Source organism: Leptonychotes weddellii, chromosome 5 (assembly GCF_054177405.1).
Source record: "Leptonychotes weddellii isolate Sample4059 chromosome 5, ASM5417740v2, whole genome shotgun sequence".
Lineage (NCBI taxonomy): Eukaryota > Metazoa > Chordata > Mammalia > Carnivora > Phocidae > Leptonychotes > Leptonychotes weddellii.
The window spans coordinates 87,693,118-87,715,907 of NC_138373.1; the positions used below are offsets into that span (position 1 = coordinate 87,693,118).

The 22,790-nt window shown below is 40.7% G+C and overlaps 1 protein-coding gene across 1 annotated transcript in view; it reads right to left on the bottom strand.

Annotated features, from left to right (window-relative positions):
• Nucleotides 1–22,790, bottom strand: part of ITPR2 (inositol 1,4,5-trisphosphate receptor type 2) — an 838,078-nt gene that overhangs the window by 450,473 nt on the left and 364,815 nt on the right. The window lies entirely within an intron of this gene.

The following is a 22,790-nucleotide window of genomic DNA, read 5'->3' on the forward strand; positions in this document are numbered from 1 at the left end:
TTATATGTTAAAAAAAAAAAAAGAAGAAGAAGAAGATAGTAGGAAGGGAAAAATGAAGGGGGGGAAACCGGAGGCGGGAGATGAACCATGAGAGACTATGGACTCTGAGAAACAAACTGAGGGTTTTAGAGAGGAGGGAGTGGGGGGATGGGTTAGCCCGGTGATGGGTATTAAAGAGGGCACACATTGCATGGAGCACTGGGTGTTATACGCAAACAATGAATCATGGAACACTACATCAAAAACTAATGATGTAATGTATGGTGATTAACAAAATAAAATTTAAAAAAAAGATTCTGCTAATTGAAAGAAATCAAACATAAAGATCATATATGATTCAATTTATATGAAATGTCCAGAATAAGCAAATCCATGGAGATAAAAAGGGCTTGGAGTAGGTAAGTAAATCGCACCGCCTTTCTTTTTGGGGAGATGAAAATGTTCTAAAATTGTGGTGATGGTTGTACAACTCTGACTATGTTAAAACCTATTGGGATGCTTGGGTGGCTCAGTCAGTTAAGCGTGTGCCTTCGGCTCAGGTCATGATCCCAGGGTCCTAGGATTGAGCCCCCCCTCGATCCCTACCTTGGGCTCCCTGCTCAGCAGGGAGTCTGCTTCTCCCTCTCTTTTCCCTTCTCCCCTGCTCATGCTCTCTCACACTCTCGCTGTCTCTCTCTCAAATAAATCTTTAAAAAAAAAAAAATCAGTGGGAAAAAAACAGTCTCAGGGTGGGGGGATGGAGAGGAACAAAATGTAAGGTTAAAGGAGACTCACTCAAAAAGTATTCTTCAAACTTACACTTGTGTTTGGCAATTTTTTTTCTTTAACTTGACCTCTGTGCTCTTGGTCCCAACTGACACCTACTTTGAGCAATCCCATACCTCATATCTAGCTGCTCAGACCAGAAAAATGTGTTAGAGTAAAACTGAAAAGAATTCTGAAGGTAGGGTAAAACATTAATTCCTCACTAATCATGTAACTATGCAAGGTCAAAAGTGTCCCAGCTTCCAAAAGAAATCACCTTTTGCTTTTTTTTTTTTTTTTTAAGTAAACTCTACCAGGGCACCTGAGTGGCTCAGTTGGTTAAGCATCTGCCTTTGGCTCAGGTCACGATCTCAGGGTCCTGGGATCAAGCCCCGCATCGGGCTCCCTGCTCAGCAGAGAGCCTGCTTCTCCCTCTCCCTCTGCCTGCCACTCCCCCTGCTTGTGCTCTCTCTCTGTGTCAAATAAAAAAAAAAAAAAGTGAACTCTGCCCCCAATGTGGGGGCTCAAACTCACCACTGGAGATCAAGAGTTGCATGCTCTACTGACTGAGCCAGCGAGGCACCCCTAGCAATCACCCTTTTTTTTTTTTTAGATTTTATTTATTTGACAGAGAGCGAGCATAAGCAGGGGGAACAGCAGGAAGTTCAAAGACCCTAACCTGCTGGAGTGAATATTAGATGTTGTGAACATTAGTCCATGTAAATGGATCCCCTGTGCTGAGAATACAAGACACTTCACCATGTCCTAGCATTCCGGGCGGTCCATGATCTGATCTCCTTCTTCTTCTCTAACCTTGGTTTCTACTCTTCCACTCCTGATATCCTCACAGAAAGCTAAACTTCCCACATACAAACTGGCACTTTTAATTCCATGTCTTTGAGTGTGATGTCCCCCTCTGCCAGAAATTCCTCTCCTCCTTCCCTTCTACCTCTGCCTGTTCAAGCTCCACTTCCCCAGTGAGGCTTCTCAGATACTGCCAAGGCCAACTTCTCGCTTTACATGAATTCCCATAGCCAGGCCACTCTGCCCCTAACATTTGTGGGTCTCCAGGGCAAGAGTAATTGGAGACCCTCATAACAGAGTTTGAATATTAAAAGTTGCAAATGAAACTGTTATAGGTAGTACAGGGAGAATTGGCCTACATTTCCAAGTTCGTCCTATCTACATCCTTGCATGCAGTCATTCCTTGCCCACTTCTTGGGCCACCCCTGCACACACCAGATGTGCAGTCCACACTTGGGAAGATGGGTAAGGAGCCATCTATATGTGGGATTCTGGGGTCTCAGATACCCAGAACATATTCTAGAAGTGCAAGGAAACTCGGGTTGCTGGTGGGCATGTCTCATTGGTCCAGAATAGGGCCCTCTACAACTCAGAGCCCTGGGCAGGAGCCCAGTTGCCCAGTCTAAGGGCACATCTCTTTTCAGGTACCACTCAATATGTTCCACCTTGCCTTCTTGTTATTTCCTCCATCTTGAGCCTTACCTCCTGAGAATGAGATCAGTGCCTAATTCATGTTTTATCCCTTATGGGGCCTAGCAGTCCTCATTTAGGGCTTCAATAAAGAGTTAATAGATTAATGTAACAATAAATAACTGATGTGGAATTTTTTTTTTTTTTTGAGAGAGAGAGAGAGAGCACACACTTGAGGCAGGGGGCAGGGGAGAGGGACAGAGAAAGAAGGAGAGAGAGAATCTTAAGCAGACCCCACACTGAGCAAGGAGCCCCACCTGGGGCTCGATCTAACCACCCTCAGATCATGACCTTAACCGATGTCAAGAGTTGGATGCTTAACCAACTGAGCCACCAGGCACCCCTGATGTGGAATTTTTTAATGCTTAAGTATTTTTATTACCTCTGCTAGGAACAACAGTAGATGTCACAAACATCAATTCAACCAAATGGCATTCAAAGAGTCTCCTGTGCTGAGACTATGAATCACTTCAGCAGAAGCCCAGTCATCATTGCCCTAAAACATCTACAAGATAGGTAATAAATACAGGATAGTATAATATTTGAAATGTTTACTCCCAAAAGATTGATTATATTAGAAAAATAAGTGTCCAGTAAAAAGTTATTCCATCAGAGATATTTTCAGAGTGATTTATATTCACTGTTCACTTGGATATCCTCACATCAAGATTAGAAGTGAAAGGATTTGTAATCTGTGATTCATCAACTGAGTCATGAATAGCTCTCCTCATTCCCTTCCTTGTACTAAATATAATTTTTAATATGCAACTGGCTTATTGAGCAGTCTGCCTCATTAGGTACAAATAAAATATGAGTTTTTAAATCACTGCCTTGCAACATCAAATCTGTATGTTCTGTTCTTTAATGATACTTCAAGAATAGCCCTTGGATGTAGTTGTTTTCAGTTATTAAACATACACACATACCCCATTCCAGGTCAGTTTAAAACTTGGTCCCATCTCTTCCAGACTTCCTTAATGAGGCAGCCATGAGGAAGGGAGTGTGGAGCTATTCTTTTACTCCTACCCATACATCTTCACATTTGAGCTCCTTCTATGTTGAGATAGGGAAGTAGGATCCAGATGAAATGGGCAAACATACCATTCTGAACTGGATATGTGATTTCAGTCCTCTTGACTCTTGCTGTTTGTCTGGCCAACACTGACTGGTTTCATTCAGGTAGGTGTCAAATGTTAGCTCTCTGTTGGGCTCATGGGTGATGTTTTTAGCAGCTCTGAAGGATTTCCACAGCCCACAGTTCTTTGAAGTGGGAGAGCTACCCCTGGCCTGACTTCTTGCAAACGCTGTAGCTACACCACTGACAGTGTCCCCTACAGACAGACCACCCTCTTGGGCGGAGTTCTAGCAAGTGTGGTGGTCTTTTGACCATGGAAGATTCAGGCAGGGTCTGTTTTATGGTTGTGCTGTAGCACGTGGTCCAGGGCTTAGACGGGCCCCATGCTTGGTTTGGCATTTTGCTGGCACCATCTTGAAATTCTTATTTTTGAACAAGAGGGCCCACGTTTTCTTTTGCACTGGGCCCTGAAAATTATGTAGCCAGCCCTGGTTTCAGACATCCTTACTGCACCAGAGTGGGCATATAAAATACTCCGCTGGCCCCCTCATTCCATCTCTCTCTAATTCCTTTTCCCTTCTCAGACAGATCCAGTCTGACATACCAAGTACCAAGCTGCCTCCAATTAGGAGATTCAAGGCCAGGGCTCCTTTTCTCATGAGCACTACCACTCTTTGCATGTTCTGCTCCAAAATATCCTCCATGGAGACAAGGAAAAAGCTCTACTATCTCTCAGTACCTCAGCTGAAGATGGACAACTCTGCCGATTCACTATAATCGATCTATATTCTCTATGGAGAATCTGTGCCTTTGTTCTCTCATACATTAGTCGTTGATACTTCCTGATGTGAAATTTTGGACTAAAAAATGTTGTGTACTTGAGGTCTCTAAGCTGAAAGAAGAATAGTGGATGGTATCGGGGGGGGGAATATAGAAAGAGAATCTCGTATCTATCCTCACATTGTTGTGAGCTAGATCCTGTGGTCACCTCCCTGAGAGCAATCACCCTTCCCCCCTGTCTAACAGCCTGAATTAACACCATACCCAATTCCAGGCATGGCTCCTGACTGGTCGAAACCAGTGCTTCTCAAACTTCTCTTGTGTATAAGAACCATCTGGAGAGTTACAACACAGATCCCTGGGCCCCATCCCCAGGGATTTGGATTTAGCAGGTCTGGGTTGGGGCGTACTAGCACTTCTGAATGGGGAACTATGCATGGGCACAGGTTGTATGAGGCAAGGTTAAAACAAACACTGGCTAGTGGGAGGTCTTGCTGAGAAAATGACTTTTTCATTCTTATTTTAAAATAATCTCAAATACAGAACCATTACAAAGAGAGTACACAACTTTGACCCATATTTAGCATTTTTATAATCTGCCATGTCTGTTTATATTGTCTTTCTCTACATACACACACACACACAATTTATTTTCCAGAATTACTTAAGTATAGGTTGAATACATCATGCCCATTTACCTCCTAATACTTCATGCATTTTTAAGAATAAAGAGATTCTCTTATATAGTAGTCTCTGCTTATCCTCAGCAGATACATTCCAAGACCTCCAGTGGATGACTAAAAGCATGGATAGTACCAAACCCTATATATGCTATGTTTTTCCTACACATACATGCATACCTATGATAAAGTTTAATTGATAAGTTAGGCAAAGTAAAAGATTAACAACAAAACTAATAAAAAGAACAATTATAACAATATACTGTAATAAATGTATGTGAATGTGGTGTCTTTCTCTCAAAATGTCTTAGCGCCCTGTACTTACACTCTTTTTCTTCTCGTGATGATGGGAGATGACAAAATGCCTATGCGATCAGATAAGTGAGGTGAATGACAGACATTGTGATGTAGTGTTAGGCTACTGACCTTTGGATGATTCATCAGGAGGATCACCTGCTTCTAAACTACAGTTGACTGAGGGTAACTAAAACCGTCGTGGAAAAATGAAACCAGGGGGACTACAGTATATCCACAGTACAATGATCAAGTTCAGAAAATGTAACGTTGATCTAAAACTTGAATCTAATCTATTGCCCATATTCCAATGTATCCACTGTCCAAATAGTGTTCTTTAAAGCAGTTTGTTCTGGGGCGCCTGGGTGGCTCAGTCCATTAAGTGTCTGCCTTCGGCTTGGGTCATGATCCCGGGGTCCTGGGATCGAGTCCCGAGTCTGGCTCCCTGCTCAGCGGAGAGTCTGCTTCTCCCTCTGCCGCTCCCCCACCCACCCACCCACCCCCGCCCTGCTCGTGCTTTCTCTCACTCACTCTCTCTCTCTCTCAAATAAATAAAATAAAATAAAAATCTAAAGCAGTTTGCTCCTCTGGCACAGAATCCCATTCAGGATCACATGTAACATTTAGTTGTCAAATCTCTTTAGTCTCTTGATCTATACCAATTCCTCAGCCATCCTTTGTCTTTAATGACATTGACATTTTTTAAGAACACAGGCCATTTGTTTATAGAGTGTTCCTCAATTTGGATTCGTCTTGTATTTCTTCAGAATTTGATGAAGTGGAGCATTTCCAGCCAGAACACTATATAAGTGATGATGTGTTCTTCCCCAGGTACCATCTGCCCTCTTGTTGATGATATCAATTTTGATCACTGTCAAAGTGTTTTCTGTTAGACAAGAGTTTAGGAATAATCTCAAACTTGCTCTCTTTTTAAGGCGTGGTTCACAAGAAACAATCCTTTAGACTGAGAAAGCTCTGGAAATGCAGGCCAGTCTCAAAGGAGCAGCAAGTCCGAGTTTCCTGCCAAGAATGCTGTCCAGCCCATCTCCTGACCCTTAACCTCTCTATTTCCAAAAGTGGAGTCTGACATCAGTCTACTTTATTTCCCTACAGAGGACAAACACCAGGCTCCCCAAGTGGAGGCTTTGAAGTTCCTCTCTAGACTAGATATGAGAGTCAATCACTACCTCTACCCCTCCACACCAGGGTCCTCTCCCATGCACTGGGGCGGAGCAGGACTCAGAACACAGCAGCAACTCACTACAAAGCCCTCATCATTGCAGAATCCTCTCTTATCTCCAACAGCTCAACTGCTTTATATCTTTCATCTGGGAGCAGAGTTTTAAGCCTTATAGCCTGGTTTTCAACTATTTCCTTTTAACATTTGCATCTTGGTCTCATTGTATTTTGAAGCCTCTGCTGAAATTCCCAAATTAACATCCTATTAAAAGATTCTTTCAACTTATGTGATAGGGTCATAGCGCTTAGAGATATTTACACTACCTGCCATTGAACTGCTCATGGCCTACTTGCGATAACAAAGGAGAATGGAAATTTTAAAGAAAAATATATGAATATTTTGAATCTTGCCTACTTCAATTTACAATGATTATTCCCCAAATACAATTTTATATTTCCATCTATATGTCAGGATAGCATTTATCAATCATTTCAGAGGGTCTCATAACTATATAGCAGAATTTTTTAAGAATGTAAGCATCACATAGAACTGATTTAAGTACTAATTTCCCCAGTCTTTACAAAAAAAAAAAAAAAGTAACCACTGAGATTTCATTTTCCTTAACTGTAAAATGAGGGCAATCATGGTGCCTACCTTCTATGGTCTGTGTGAGGCTTAAATTAGAAAATACACTTAAAGGGCTTGGCATGGTACCTGCCACAAAGTAAGTGCTCAATAAATGCTAATTATTTTTATGATTATCATTATCTGAGAGAAAAGCAATATTAAGGGTCATAAGAAAACCAAGCATCAGAGACACTGTGACCTGTTCAAGAAGACACACTAGTGACTGAGCCAGCACCAGCCTGCTCCAAAGACTCTGAGTCAATTGCTCTTTCATTTACACATCAGTCCCTTCAGTAAACAGTAATAAACACTTGATAATTATTGAAATTTTGATCTCTTTCAGGGATATTTGAATTTTTTTAAAAAGTCTTTAAGAGAAAGAAATCTAATTTTTAAGAGGAAAATTTCAGACATAATACGGAACACAAACTTTGAGACAAAAGAAACAAAAGTGACTAAGTTTCCAGCCCAGTGCTACAAAACCACCCAAGAATGTCAGATGGGATCTCTGCCTTCCACAAGCTGACAGCTTTTATCTCTTCACAGAAGGGAACAGATAAAACCCACAGAGAAAACAGCCATCTAACACCACTGTCATGCTTGTGGTCACCTGGGTAATAACGGGGAAGATGTAATGCAGAACTTGGACTATCCCTCACCTCTTGCAGACTTCTGGAGATCATAAGAAGGGCAACTTGGGCTGTTAAGGTCCTAAAATCCAAATTAAGAGAGATTTCTCAAAGTGTAGTCCAGGACCCAAGATCCCCCAGGATTTCTGGATGGCTCTTGAATGTTTACTTCAGAATTTTAAACTGTCTTGATGAGGGGACACAGATAAGGAAGGCCAAACTGGCCAACAGTAAATGCTAATGGGAATAAACGATTTAAGAGCAAGTCTTGGTGGAGGGGAAAGACATGGACTGTGAAGAAGGAAACTAACATATATTAACAACGTTCCTGTTTGAGTCTCTGTGCTGAGCACTCTTCATACATTATGTAATAACCTCCATGAGATAATTGCTATTCTTAACCCCATTTTATAGCTGCAGAAACTGAGACTTAGAGAAGTTAGGGAATCTACCCAAGGTCCCCCAGTTAGTAAGATACCTGGAGAGAAAAGAGAAAATAGCACCATAACTCGGATAAAGATAAAACCAGGGAGGATTCTCCGGAAGAACTTCCGGAAGTTCTTTCTTCCCAGCCCCAGCCCCTTCCCCAAATTTGCTGTGGTTCCTCTCCTTCGTATACACAGTATGAAGTGTACCTCCGTGGGCTTGCTCCTGTGCATTATCTCAGGCATGCACATCCAGATTACCCCCGTTCAAGGCAAGAACTCTGTCCTGTACTTCTCTTGCATCTCCCCTCATGCCCACACACAGGGCTGAAGTCATTAATGCAGGAAATACTCTCGAATCCTGGTTATAATACTTCCATTCCTGAGCTGCTCATGATGAATGCCTTGGAATGGGCTCTTTCCATGGGCTTTTCTGTCTTTTCAAGTCATTTGGTGGTATGTGGGCCAAATAAATATCTGAAGGATTGAGAGGAGCCAGGTGAGTGTTTATTTAAATGATAGGCACATTTAGAAATCACTAAAGGAGTAAACTTCAGAGAGGTCAGAAGCGGGGCCTCCTGAGGAATGCTCCTGGAAATGTGACTTGCACTTACCCAGCCTCAGAGCAAACACCTGTGAGGATGAGGAAGGGGAAAGGGATAAGCCGGGGTGGTGTGTGGTGCCAGCTACTTGTGCAGGTCGGTGCCTAGCCACAGTCTTCAGGCCTGATTATTTGTAAGAACTCAGTAGATGATAAAGGAAGCATCAAAAAGCAATGAGAAAGCATAAGATTACTCAAAAAATGATGCTGAGGTGATTATTTACTTATATGGAGAATACCAATTTGGTACAGTTTTAGGATATCACATGATTATCTTTAGATAAAATAAATTCAGGTGAATATATTATCACTCAATATTTCTAAACTCTTCCCCCAGATTGAATTTAAATTTAGCACTCTATGAATAAGGAATCTCTTAGCTTAGAAATACATATGCATTAATATAAAAATATAAAGCAAAATATCAAGAAAGTTTAATTCATACAACTTTGAATTATGTCCAAACTCTAATAAAATTAAAAAGTAGACAACAAAATGGGAAAACTTTGCAACAAATGTTATAGGCAAAAGGTTGATTATAGCCAAGAAATTAAGGTCATATAGTAGTGAGATACCATTTCTCACGTATCAGATTAGCAAAAATATTTTTTAGTTATAATAACCAAGGCTGATATTGAAACAACCCATCTCATATCTTCTACAACCACTGTAAATGGCAAAATGGAACTATTGAATATATCCTAAGGATATAATCTTATATTTGAAAAACACTTTATTTACAATTGTGTTTATCATAGTATTAATAATAATAAACATTGGAGATGAAGTAAATATTGAATAGCAAATTAGTGATGTAAACTGTAGCAGCTGACATGATATGTAGCCAATCATTCTCGTTAAGCATATGTAATAATATATAAAATGATTTATATCATGACTTCAAAAACAGGATAAAAGTTCTATATTAAGTATGGTCACTAAAATGTAGAAAAAATATATGAAAAAAAAGACTTGCATGATAAAACTATGGGTATTATTTTTTTTACTTTCCTAATGTTTTAGAGAGTATATGTTATTTTTTAAATGAAAAAAATTTTAAAAACAGCAATAAATGACATTTGCTTTTAAGTTGAAAAATTCAAGAGAAGAAATTATGGGAAAGATTTTTCAAAGAAAGTCTAAGTTGACACAGCAGAGTGAAGTCAGGGTAATAAAAAAAAGGGAATCATCAGATTCAGCTGTGCAGAAGATATGCTTGGAACCTTTTGATTGTGGAGTTTTAATTAGTCTTTTCCTACTAATGCATATTTTCAAGAAAATGTTTATCACATTCTTTGAGTGAAATCATAAGCAGAGCACATACAGCTTCACGGCATTTTAGTAATTCAGTTTCGGCTAGGCCAGTCTCCTGGCATCTTTCAGAACATCTCAGTAGAATAAGGTGCCAAGTGAAAATCCAAGAAGCTTGTAGAATTCGAATCCACCCTTCTTGGCAGAAATGGATTTAAGATCAGAATGCAGTTCTCCATAACAACCTCATCAGTGTCTGGAGTCTGCTTATTTCTGGGTGCCATGTTCCAGGAAAGTGTTGCGACTAAACCTGTTACCATTTTTGCCTTAGCTATGGGCCTTGGGCTAAGCCATGATCACCGCTGCAATCTCTGCTTATCAAACTGGAGCAGGCATGATATTGAATAAACCTTGCAATAAATGACACAGAAATATTGATAGATAAAATGTTAAACCCTTTTCAGTAGGAGCTTTGTACAGATATTCAAATAGATGGGCCTAAACTCAGCTCAGATTGTATCACTCCTAAGAATGCTTTAAGGTGATTGTACTAATCTGGGCGCCTGGGTGGCTCAGTTGGTTAAGCGACTGCCTTCCGCTCAGGTCATGATCCTGGAGTCCTGGGATCAAGTCCCACATCGGGCTCCCTGCTCAGCAGGGAGTCTGCTTCTCCCTCTGACCCTCCCCCCTCTCATGCTCTCTCTATCTCATTCTCTCTCTCAAATAAATAAATAAAATTTTAAAAAAACTATATAAAAAAAAAGATGATTGTACTAATCTACTCTAGTATTTTTCCTACAGAAGTAGGTTTACACTAGAGAACACTGTTTTCCTTCAAATACTCACCCCTCCCAGCTGCTTCACACAGACTTTCATTTCCCTGAAAGGACGGACCGGACACCTGCCTCAGACGTCACTTCCTACCCATGTTTGTGTGTAAACTAAGATATCACAACACCAGGTTTTAAATACATACTCCCTTCCTCGTAGACTGTTTGTCTGTCTTGGCATCGTAGAATTTCTACGATGGGACATAGTGGCATTTTATTTATTCCACAATAAATGGGACATATTGGCATTTTATTTATTCCACAAATATTTACTGAGTACCTACCATGTGCTAAAAGAACTATGCTAAATGGTAGTTATTCAAGAGTGATAAGAAACTGTTTCTGCCCTCAAGGAGTTTGACTTAAACATGCATCAGAAAGTGCCAGAGAATGTATCAATGGCAGTGGGTAGGACCAGAGGGTGGCCAGGGAGCAGTGGTAGAACGTTTAAGAAAACTTGTTAGCAGCATCTGTTCCCTTTACTTCTGATGAACATGCTACTTTACTCACGGGTTAGAACTCTTCCATTCCCACGGCATTTGAAATCTCCTTCCCATATGTCTAACTAAGATTTATTATATGCTATCTCCCCGAATTCACCGGTATACACACACCCATGAAAAATTGCACCATGTTGGTTTTTCAGCAGCTATATTACAAATCTACATTAACTTTACAGTCTCAGTTTTATCATCTGTTTTTCAGTCATTAGTATTTTCTTCCAACTTAATATTTACATAACCTTCTTTTTTTTCCTTCACAGATTTTCTTGTTGTCAGCCCTATTCTTAGACCAAAGACAGGGATATGGGGAGAGAGGAGACCTCATTTTCTCTACTCTCACCCCTGCTGCAACACAGCTCACCAATCCAAGTGACATCCTCCACAGCACCGGTCATATTTCTTTCTGATAGAGCTTTTGTCCTTTCCCAAGAGCCCTGTTAAGGTTTATGTTGCATTAGATGCTTTCATGTTGCTCCAGTTCTGAATATTTACTCATTTCTTCCCACCAAATTGATGGAAGTATCAGCCGCTATCATTTCTGCCCCCCAAACGGAGTCTTTCTGTGCTCTCTTCATCCATGACTACGTCAACTTAGACCCAATAAGACACAGGATTTGGAAATAAAACTAATTGTGTTGTCATCCACCTGAAAATGTTCTTATAAAGCAAGTAGACATGAACATTTTGAATGCTTTAAATGTAACCTTTGGGGCACCTGGGTGGCTCAGTTGGTTAAGCGACTGCCTTCGGCTCAGGTCATGATCCTGGAGTCCCAGGATCGAGACCCGCATTGGGCTCCCTGCTCGGCAGGGAGTCTGCTTCTCCCTCTGACCCTCCTCTCTCTCGTGCTCTCTGTCTCTCATTCTCTCTCTTGCAAATAAATAAATAAAATCTTTAAAAAAAAATAAATGTAACCGTTTGTTCAAAGTTAATGGGACATATTGGCATTTTATTTATTCCACAAATACTTATTGAGTACCTACTATGTGCCAAAAGAACTATGCTAAATGTAGTTATTCAAGAGTGATAAGAAACTGTTTCTGCCCTCAAGGAGTTTGACCTAAACATGCATCAGAAAGTGCCAGCCTAGGGGGCACCTGAGTGGCTCAGTCGGTTAAGCGTCTGACTTTGACTCAGGTCATGATCCCAGAGTCCTGGGATCGAACCGCGCATCAGGCTCCTGCTCAGCAGAGAGCCTGCTTCTCCCTCTGCCTGCCACTCTGCCTATCTGTGCTCTCTATCTCTCTGTCAAATAAAATCTTAAAAAAAAGAAAGTGCCAGCCTAGAGGCACCTGGGTGGCACAGTGGATTAAATGACCAACTCTTGGTTTTGGCTGGGAATTGGGCTCGGTGTTCAGTGCAGAAGTCTGCTTGGGACTTCCTCTCCCTCTGCCGCACCTCTCAGTGCGCATGCTCTGTCGCGCACACTCGCTCTTTCTCAAATAAATAAATCTTTTTTTAATAAAAAGTGCCAGGGGCGCCTGGGTGCCTCAGTCGTTAAGCGTCTGCCTTCAGCTCAGGTCATGATCGCAGGGTCCTCGGATCGAGCCCCGCATCGGGCTCTCTGCTCTGCAGGAAGCCTGCTTCTCCCTCTCCCACTCCCCCTGCTTGTGTTCCTTCTCTTGCTGTGTCTCTCTGTCAAATAAATAAAATCTTTAAAAAAAAAAAAAAGTGCCAGCCTATTTTTGTAAGTCATGTAAAATATGTAAAATTGGATAGGTATTAAGACAAAAGAAAATATTGATATTAAATACTTTATCAATTTTACAGTTCAGTTCATCAGGCTTGAAGATGGAATTCTAAAATCAGAATTAAGGTAACATTTGAATAAAGTAAAAAAAAATTATCCTTTAAGCATTAGAATCTCATCAAGAACTGTCATATGCTCACGGTCTCCAAGGTATGAGGTCACTCAAACAGAGGGAGGAACAAATGAACAATTCCCTTCTCACTGAGCTACACCTACTGAGAGGCAGACAAAAATCTCACTTCCTACTCAAATTGCTATTTTCCTCCTTATTTTTTGAACAAAATTTTTAAGTTTAAGTTAAATTGTATTATCTTTCAAATTCACAATAAAAATTAAGCTCCTGGGATGCCTGGGTGCCTCAGTTGGTTAAATGTCCTAAGTGTCCGACTCCTGATTTCCGCTCAGATCATGATCTCAGGGTCTTGAGCTCAAACCCCACTTCCAGCTCCACATTCAGTTCAGAGTCTCCTTGTCCCTCTCCCTCCCCCTCTGCCCCTCACCCCAAGCACTCTGTCTCTCTCAAATAAATAAATAAATAAAATCTTTTTAAAAAATTAAGCTTCTGAACTTCTTGGACTGCCACTTAGCTCTGATAGGGATGTATTGTCATGTCTGTTATTAAGAAATCATTTGGCAAGGGGATGACAGCTTAGAAAATTGGTGCTCTGAGGAAAATAATCAAAAATCAAACCATGTGGTGCCTGGGTGGCTCAGTTGTTTGAGTGACTACCTTCGGCTCAGGTCAGGATCTCAGGGTCCTGGGATCGAGCCCCGCATCAGGCTCCCTGCTCAGCGGAAAGCCTGCTTCTCCCTTGCCCACTCCCCCTGCTTGTGTTCCCTCTCTCGCTGTCTCTCTCTCTGTCAAATAAATAAATAAAATCTTTTAAAAAAAAATCAAACCATGTGCTATCATCCATGAATAATATGAATAATGGTACATGCCCTCCAAAGCATACATTAAAAAAATTCTAAAAACATATATTGTTAAGATAATTATTAATTATAGAGATGCTCAAAGATAAAAAGGCAGATTTCATGGTTTGTATGACAATTAAGGGATATCAAATATTTTCACATTAAAAATATATTAGGGACGCCTGGCTGGCTCAGTCAGTGGAGCATGTGATTCTTGATCTTGGGGTCGTGAGTTCAAGCCCCACACTGGGCATAGAGCTTATGTATATATGTGTATATATATATATATATATATAAAGTATATTCAGTATATATAATATATATATTAGGTCAATAAAGTGGCTTATAATTAAATTTCTTATAATTAAATATTATTTTGGTGGTGTATCTTGACAATAGATGTGTTTTATCAATTCTAAATAAGACAAAGTGGGATTTTTTTAAATTCCATAAACTTAAAACTTATAGAAAGAGAAAGAAAATTGCAAACTGTGACCAATTACTAGGTCATGATATCAGTGATGGCAGCATTTTTAAAAAATGTAATAGAATAGAAACCACTGGAATGTAATTCTCATAGAAATAATAAGCATTGTTTCGGGGGGAGAAGAAAAGCAAAAGGAACAGAAGAGAAAGGAAGGGGAGACTATAACAGGGATAATGAGGGAGGGAGGTGGAAAGTGGATCTCAGAATGCACAAAATACAGTTAAAGACTGAATAAGAAAGGAGGCGAGGGAGGCAAGACACCCTGAATCTCACTTTAGAAACAGGAGGAAGGAAGAAGGCCCATTGGCTAGTTTGAGGGCAGCACTGAGGACACACAAGGGGTCTTGCCCTGCTTCCAGTTAGGGTTCTAAAAGGAGGCTGCCTCTCAAGCAATCGCCATACTCATGGGAGAGGCAGGATGTCACATCAGAGAAAAAATAGTGACCCCGTGTAAATGGACAGAGAGGGAAGTTTGAGACCAAGTCCCCAAAGTTTGTTTCTACTCCGTGTGGTGTAGATGGGACCCAAACGTGCTGATTCTAAGGGTAAGAATGGAAAGGCATGTGAACTGAGACCCAGTAATGTTGCCACAGGGCCACTGTACAAATCACTTTGCATTCTGGTGCAGGGTGAGATGATCCATGATCCAGTAGGCTAGTGGCCAGATAGAGAACAGGGCAGAAAGTTGGAGGGAACCATAGTGAGCAAGATAATGCCAAGTCAGTCAAGGAGAACCAGTGAGCTCCAGTCAAGCTAAGTGACCAGACCATGAGTTACAGCGGGGCAGACCTCAGCCTAGCATGCCAGCTGAGCAAGCAGCTCCTTGGCAGACAAGAGACATTACCACAGAGAACAGAGAAGCCAGAATACAGAACAAGGAAACCATCCCCTCACCACCACCAAAGCCACAAGGTCACAAAACCACATCCCGCCAGGTGAAATCTAAGAGACCAAACATTAGACATTTACCTAAAGAGATTGTTTAAATTTATGCCAAGGATCAAATTTTAAACAGAAATAGAAGTCAGCTTTTTCCTGGTCATCCAGCAGGTGGAATCTTGATGAAGATCAGATCCATTTTAGACAATTTAAGTTTTCTTTTTCTTTTTAGCTTTTTTTAGATATAATTGACCCATGGTATTGTGTAAGTTTAAGGTGTACAATATGTTGATTTGATACAATGAAGTTTTAGAGAAATAAAGGAACTACATTTCCTCTGCATCTCTGACTTACAGAGTAAGTAAATATGGGACCCCAAAAAGTACGACTTCTCTTATTAATCAATATATGCTATTTGATCATGTCAAACTGCTGTTTCTAAGCATTTGCAGTGAAATAAAGCATACTCTCCATGAACCTTCCTTGATCTCTGCAGCCAGAAGCAATCCAACTCTCTTCTGAATTTTCATAGCAGATCAGTTCTTGAAATGTGGTGCCCTAGACCATCAGAATCAGTGCCACCTCAGAACTTGTTAGAAATGTAAATTGTTGGGGCACCCGGGTGGTGCAGTTAAGTGTCTGACTCTTGATTTTGGCTCAGATCATGATTTTAGGGTCGTGAGACTGAGCCCAGAGGCGGTCTCCGCACTGAGCATGGAACCTGCTTAAGATTTTCTCCCTTTCCCTCTGCACTTCACTGCCCACCCCCCCCAACCCTGCTCGCATGTACATAAGCACTCTCTCTATCTCTCTCTCTAAAAAAAAAAAAAGGAAAGAAAAGAAATGCAAATTCCTGGGCTCTATCCCAGACCTCCTGAGGAGGAACTTGGGGAGGGGAGTCAGCAATCTGTACGTTAACAAATCACTTAAGAAGTATCAGAATACATGCTAAAATTTGAGAACAATTATCATAGCACTATGTACCTCTTTTATGAGATCTATTACATTCCAGCATTAAGGTTTGAGTTTTATTTTTCTGTAGCTCCCAGGCTGGAATATTCTATATCATCAGACTATAAATATGCATTAATCATCCTTGTCGCAGTCATCACCAGACCCCTGAATCATTCCTTGCAGATTTACCTCTGGGCTCACTATTACTCTTGCCAACACTTCTCCAGACATAACTCCTAATACTTTCAATATCTATGTAAATGGTCTTTCTCACATCCTGGCCTCCAATATAATTCACTGCAAGTCCTCCTCTCAGCTTCAGCTGCTCACTCTACGAGCATGCCATTGATCCTATCGTTACCAATAATTACAATCCCCAATGTCATTCTCAATCAGCTCACTCACTTACTGCCAACTACTTCCTATCTTTCTAACTACCCTCACTCCTACAGCTTTAAATCCCCATAATCACACTGATCCACCATGATTCCATGGCAACCTGCCTTTCCCATGTCCTGTTTTCCTGTTTTACTCAGCTGGATTAGAATTGATCATTATAGGGGCGCCTGGGTGGCTCAGTCATTAAGTGTCTGCTTTCGGCTCAGGTCATGATCCCAGGGTCCTGGGATCGAGCCCTGCATCAGACTTCCTGCTCGGACCTCCTTCTCCGTCTCCCACTCCCCCTCCTTGTGTTCCCTCTATCACTGTCTCTCTCTCTCTCTCTCTCTGTCAAATAAATAAATAAAATCTTAAAAAAAAAAAAAGAATTGATCATTATAATTCTTCCATGCACTATTCTCAACTCTCTTCATCCTCTCTCTTTGTATTATTCACCTGGTAAACTCCAACCCTGCTCAAAGCCAATGCTCAGCTTGCTCTCTACCTGTGCTGCTGACTTACAGTACTAGAAAAAGATATAAAACCACACTGACCCGTCTCATTCTAAATACTTGACTACTGGACCTCGAGGGAATGTGGCAGTCATAACATGTTCTCTTAATCCATTCATTCCTCCAGCCTTCTAGATGACTCCTTCAAACTTTCTGCTCCCTCTTCAAATGCCAACAGCTCCTGTCCAGTCCTTACTTTTATCCTGCTGAGACCTTGCCTCTTATTTCACTGAAAGAACAGAAGCAAGTTAAACAGAGCTTGCGAAAGAACCTGCCAACGCCTCTATGTCATTTCCTGTGCCTTCTGTCCTCTTGTTAGGAACTCACTCCCTTCCAGAAAATCTTCTGAACAGAGTTGTGCCTATTTGCTGCCTCAAATTTTCCTCCTCCTATTATCCTTTTTACCCTTTGGCTTGGCCCCAGGAATCCACTGAATCCACCCTTGTCAAGGTCCCCGGTGACCTCCATGACGCTATATCAGTGGTCCTCCATCCTCCTCTCACTTGCCCTGTCAGCTGCATTGTACATGGTCCTCCACTCCCTTCTGTTTGATATATTTTTATCACTTGCCTTCCAGGACACCATACACTCCTGGCTCACCTTGTACTTCACTGACCACTTCTCAGACTTTACTGGTTCCTTCTCATATCCCCAACATCTAAACAAAGGGGGACTCCAGGGCCCAGGCTTTGGACCCCTTCTCTTATCAGTCTACCTTTACTCACAAGTTTTCCACTCCAGCTTGAATTCCAAAGTCTACACCCACCTGCCTAGACATCCAAACTTGATTGTCTAATAGAGAACTTGCAGTCTGACTGGTCAGCAGCATTTGACACAAAATTGCTCGGGCTGTGGGAAAAAAGGGGTTCAAGGGGAATAAGAAATGATAGAGGGACACTAGTGAGAAACTTAAGGTAGTTGTCCAGGTAAAAAGTAATATTGGTGTGAACTCTAGTGGTGGTGACAGAGCTGAAAATAAGTAGACTCATTTAAAATTATCTCAAAGGTTGAGTCAAAGGACGTGATGACGGATTGGATAGAGGTGGGGAGGAAGAGAAAAATTATGGTAAAAGACATTATCTCCTCATGTTCAGGGTCATGACAAACTCCCAGAAAAATAAACCAAATTATCCTGTGGGAAGATAGGTTAGAAGTATAGTGAAATGATACTAACTTTCTAGGGCCAATTATTTTCTAACAATCAATTTCCTGACAAAGTTCTATTTTTCATGTAATGCTCACTAATTGCTTATCCAGCCAATAACAGATGCAAAACTTCATCTCAGGAGAAAAGTCTCCAATACAAATATGTGAATATCTGATAAAAAAATGAAAAGAACCCTGAGAAGACTCAGGAAATGGATAATAAGCTCATGCCTGTAAAGAAGGCAGAATCCAGAGCTGTGATCACTATACCTGAGTTCCAATACATCTGCCTCTAAACATAAAACTCTTTCCTGGGATGCCTGGGTGGCTAAATCAGTAGAACGTCTGCCTTTGGCTCAGGTCATGATCCCAGGGTCCTGGGATCGAGCCCCGCATCGGGCTCCCTGCTCAGTGGGGAGCCTGCTTCTCCCTCTCCCCTTCCCCTGCTTTTGCTTTCCCTCTCTCTCTCTGTCTCTGTCAAATAAATAAATAAAATCTTAAAAAAATAAAATAATAAAATAAAATTCTTTCCCGTATATGAGGTAAAAGGGCGGTAAATGCTTGTGGATTGTCTCAAGCTGAACACAACCAAATTTTAGATGGTACAGTAGGAATTCTGAAATCATTTTATTTTTCTCTTTTTATGGGGGCAAAAAATAAGCCTAGCTCACATTTATTGCTCATTTGTGGCCTGTTCCTTTCTACCACGACATCCCCTAATTCTTCATAAACATAGAACTTAGCTCTCCTTTGATCTTTACAAAAAGTCCTTTTCAAAAAAAAGAAGGAGGAGGAAGAGAGGGAGGAACACTTCTTTCATTGAAACAGAAGGAAAGAAGAAGGTGATGGGCACAGAAATAGGCGTGTCATGGGATTACTCATGGGAATATGAGGGCGTACCATCTGATTCCTTTTTTTCTTAACAAACTAGGGTGAAGGAGAGGGAGAAGTGGGAGAAAGGGAGAAGGCTAAAAGAGAGAAGGAAATGTATGAAACAAAGAGAGGGAGAGGGTGACAGAGGTATTTATTAAGAAAAGTCTTATTTGTAGAATGGAAAAAAACTAGATTGACAAGAAGTACTGCTTGCTACGGGAGAGCACTAGGATGATGCTAGGTTCCTATTTTATATTTCTGTGTTCAGAATAAAAGGATCTATGGAAAGTTGAGGCATTGAGGAAATCATATGCTATGTAAATAAACTAAATGTAAACATTTATCTTAAAATTATAAGACTTTAGGTTTATTACTTTGAAACAAATAGCTACCTATTGACTGTGCTGAAAACAATAAGGAAAAAATTAATCAACAGGAATTCTGTTGTCACTTAAGCAAAACCATTTCCTTTCTTTGAAATCCAGCTGGAAATGTTCACAGGGGAAGGAGTTTGCTGCAAACCCAAGGTACAAACACTCATTACAGGACAAACAGAGGAAATTATTCCATCATAAATCTGTCAGTCATGAAAACAGCCCATTCAGACCCTTACAAAGCCCTTATCTGCTCACTGGCTCTCCTGCTCTGGTTATTTCTCTTTCCTTTCCTCAAGAAGGGACAGACATTTAGTCATTGGAATCACAAGAACTTGACATGTGGGAGGGGCACTGAAATTCATCTGGCTCAGGACTCTCCATATGTTCGCATCACTTTTTTTTTTTTTTAAAGATTTTATTTTATTTATTTGACAGAGAGAGAGAGAGACAGCTAGAGAGGGAACACAAGCAGGGGGAGTGGGAGAGGGAGAAGCAGGCTCCCAGCCGAGCAGAGAGCCCGATGCGGGGCTCGATCCCAGGACCCTGGGATCATGACCTGAGCTGAAGGCAGATGCTTAACAACTGAGCCACGCAGGTGCCCCCGCATCACTTTTATATAAATCATAAGGAAGGCAAACCATAAGAGACTCTTAACTCTGGGAAACAAACTGAGGGTTGCTGGAGGGGAAGGGGTGGTGGGATGGGGTAACCAGGTGATGGGCATTAAGGAGAGCATGTGAAGTGATGAGCACTGGGTGTTATAAGCAACTGATGAATCACTGAACTCTGCCTCTGAAACTAATAAGACACTATATGTTAATTGAATTTAAATTAAAAAATTTTTTTAAATCATAAGGAGTTAATGCACAGAAGTCTCCAGTGAAGGAGAACTCCGTAGCTCTGTAGGGCACCCACTGCAGATTAGACAGCTCTTCCTTCCATTGAACTGAATTCATTTCCGTGATGTGTAGCTCCTTTCCGAGTTTGCCTTTTTATAGGTTTTCACGACTCTAATGCTTATTCCACATGCTGTCATCCCTTCAAAGAGGGAAGATAGCGATCATACTCTCTCTTGACTTCTTTTCTCTAGTAGACAATTCTTATTCTTAATTCTATTTCCTCTTTCTTATGCTCTTTTGGAATATTTCTTTGATTATGCCCCTGTTTGATTATATTCTCAAGTGTGGTGTTCAGAGCTGGACACAATTATCCAAGTAAGGTGTCCGATAAGGAGGAGTAGAGTGAAACCCTATAAGCTTTCCTTTGAAGTATTCTATTTATTGCTCGCTATATGATTAATATAGTTATTACATGTTATCAGAATATTTCAGTCAAAATATTAATGCATCCAAGGATCCAGTAGCTCTTAGTGATAACGTCATGCTGTTGACTCATTGTGGCTCGCTGAATAATGGCCCTTTAAAGATATCCATGTCCTAATCCTTGGAGCCTGTGAGTATGTTACCTTATATGGCAAAAAGAACTTTGCAGATACCATGAAGTGAAGGATCTTGAAAACGGGAAATTATTCTGGATGATCTGGGTGGTTAAATATAATCTCAAGTGTTCTTACAAGAAGGAGACAGGAGGGCCGGAGTCCAGGAGGGAGCTATGACAACAGAAGCAGGGGTCAGAGTGAGGCAGAGCCATGGAACAAGACGTGTGGGCAGCCTCCAGGAGCTGGAACAAGCAAAGGAAACATCTTCTTCCCAAGAGCCCCCAGATGAAATGTAGCCCTACTGAATCATTTTAGACTGCTGACCTCCATCACTGTGAGAGAAGGAATTCCCAGTCTTTTAAGCCACTCAACTTGTGACAGTTTTTCTATAGCAGAAATAGGAAACAAATGCACTCAGATTTAGCTTAAGTTAATATAGGTCTTGTTCATAAATACTATAGCAAAACTCCATATTACATTTATATGATTGATTTTATGGATGTAAAAACAAAAACCTTAACAATCGTCGACATTGATTTTATTTTGCTTGCTTCATCCCATCCCTTCAACTATCAAGAATTTATTAAAACCTGATCGTGATATCCAAATGTGCATAATCCTTCTACCTTCACAGAATCTACAGATATTTTTACAAGCATTTCTTTCTCTATCATGAATCAAATCACCAAGCAAAATATTTATTATGGGAAGTCAAGGGAAAAAAACAAGAAGGATGTACCTCCCTCCAGATTCTGGAAATCATTGTTTATCAATGACTTTATTGTTTTTTCCCTCAACCTATATTTTTCAAATATATCTGAAAGAATTCATGAGGCTTTCACAGAGGCCTTGAACTGGTTTATACTTTTCTGATAGTAACTCTATCAAAGGAAAAGTCCAATGAACTTGCTCTTTGTGAATCTGTGGTTTCTAGTGACCACAGCTTTCTTTTCTAGGTGCTCATAAGTCACTCGTTTACTAATGTAATCAAGAATTTTGCCCGGGACCAATGATGCATTCATAGGCTTCAGTTTGATGAGTATAAATATTTAATAAATTCTTTTTTAATAATAAAAAAGATATAAAATATCTGCATATTATTTATCTTTCAAAAATTATACCCATATACCTCTTTAGATGAAGTGTCCAAGTCTCTTGGCCATTTGGGGGAAAGGGGACTGTTTATTTCCTTATTATTAATTTTCAAAGTCCTTTCTAATATTCCGGACACAAGTATTTGTTGAATATGTGATTTACAAAACTTTCCCTTGTCTATACTTTGTCTCTTCATTCCCTTTATAATGTCTTTCACATAGTAAAAGTTTCACATTTGATAAAGTATAATTGGCCAAGTTTTTCTTTTAGGGGATGGTGCCTTCAGTTTTACATCTAGAAACGCTTTGTCTATCCTCTTTCCTGCGCCTTGTGCCTGAACAGACAGACTTCAGGAGCTCTCTCTCTGTCCACAATGATGTCCACATCCCAGTTTCAGATAGTATTGAATCATGCTGGGCAACACAAAGTTTTTAAAAATAGGTAAATTCACTGCCATTTTTGTGTTCCTCCAAATTCTGGTCTTCTTCCCCAATCTGCCAGTTCTGACTTATTTTTCAGAATCTTCAGGTAGCTGTTCCATGCAGCTTTTCAGGTGTTATAGCTGCACACAGTGGGAGACACAGGTAGTGTGCTTGCTACATCCGTCCCAGAACCAGAACCGTGAGCGCGATTTTTTTAACATCTCACTCTCAGTAGGTCGGTGACGGTTTCTCCCCATCTCCTCTTTCTTACTCATTCTCTCAGCAACTGAAGTTTTAATCACAGAGGGGACTGGGGAAGTGGCAGCAAGACAATGGTAGCATCTGCTGTCGCTGAAGCTGAGGTATGGTGCTGCTTCTCTATGCCTATCCCCAGTCTTTGTTTGGTGTTCAAGTTTATTTTAAGATAAATGAGGAGGAGGAGCAAGATGGC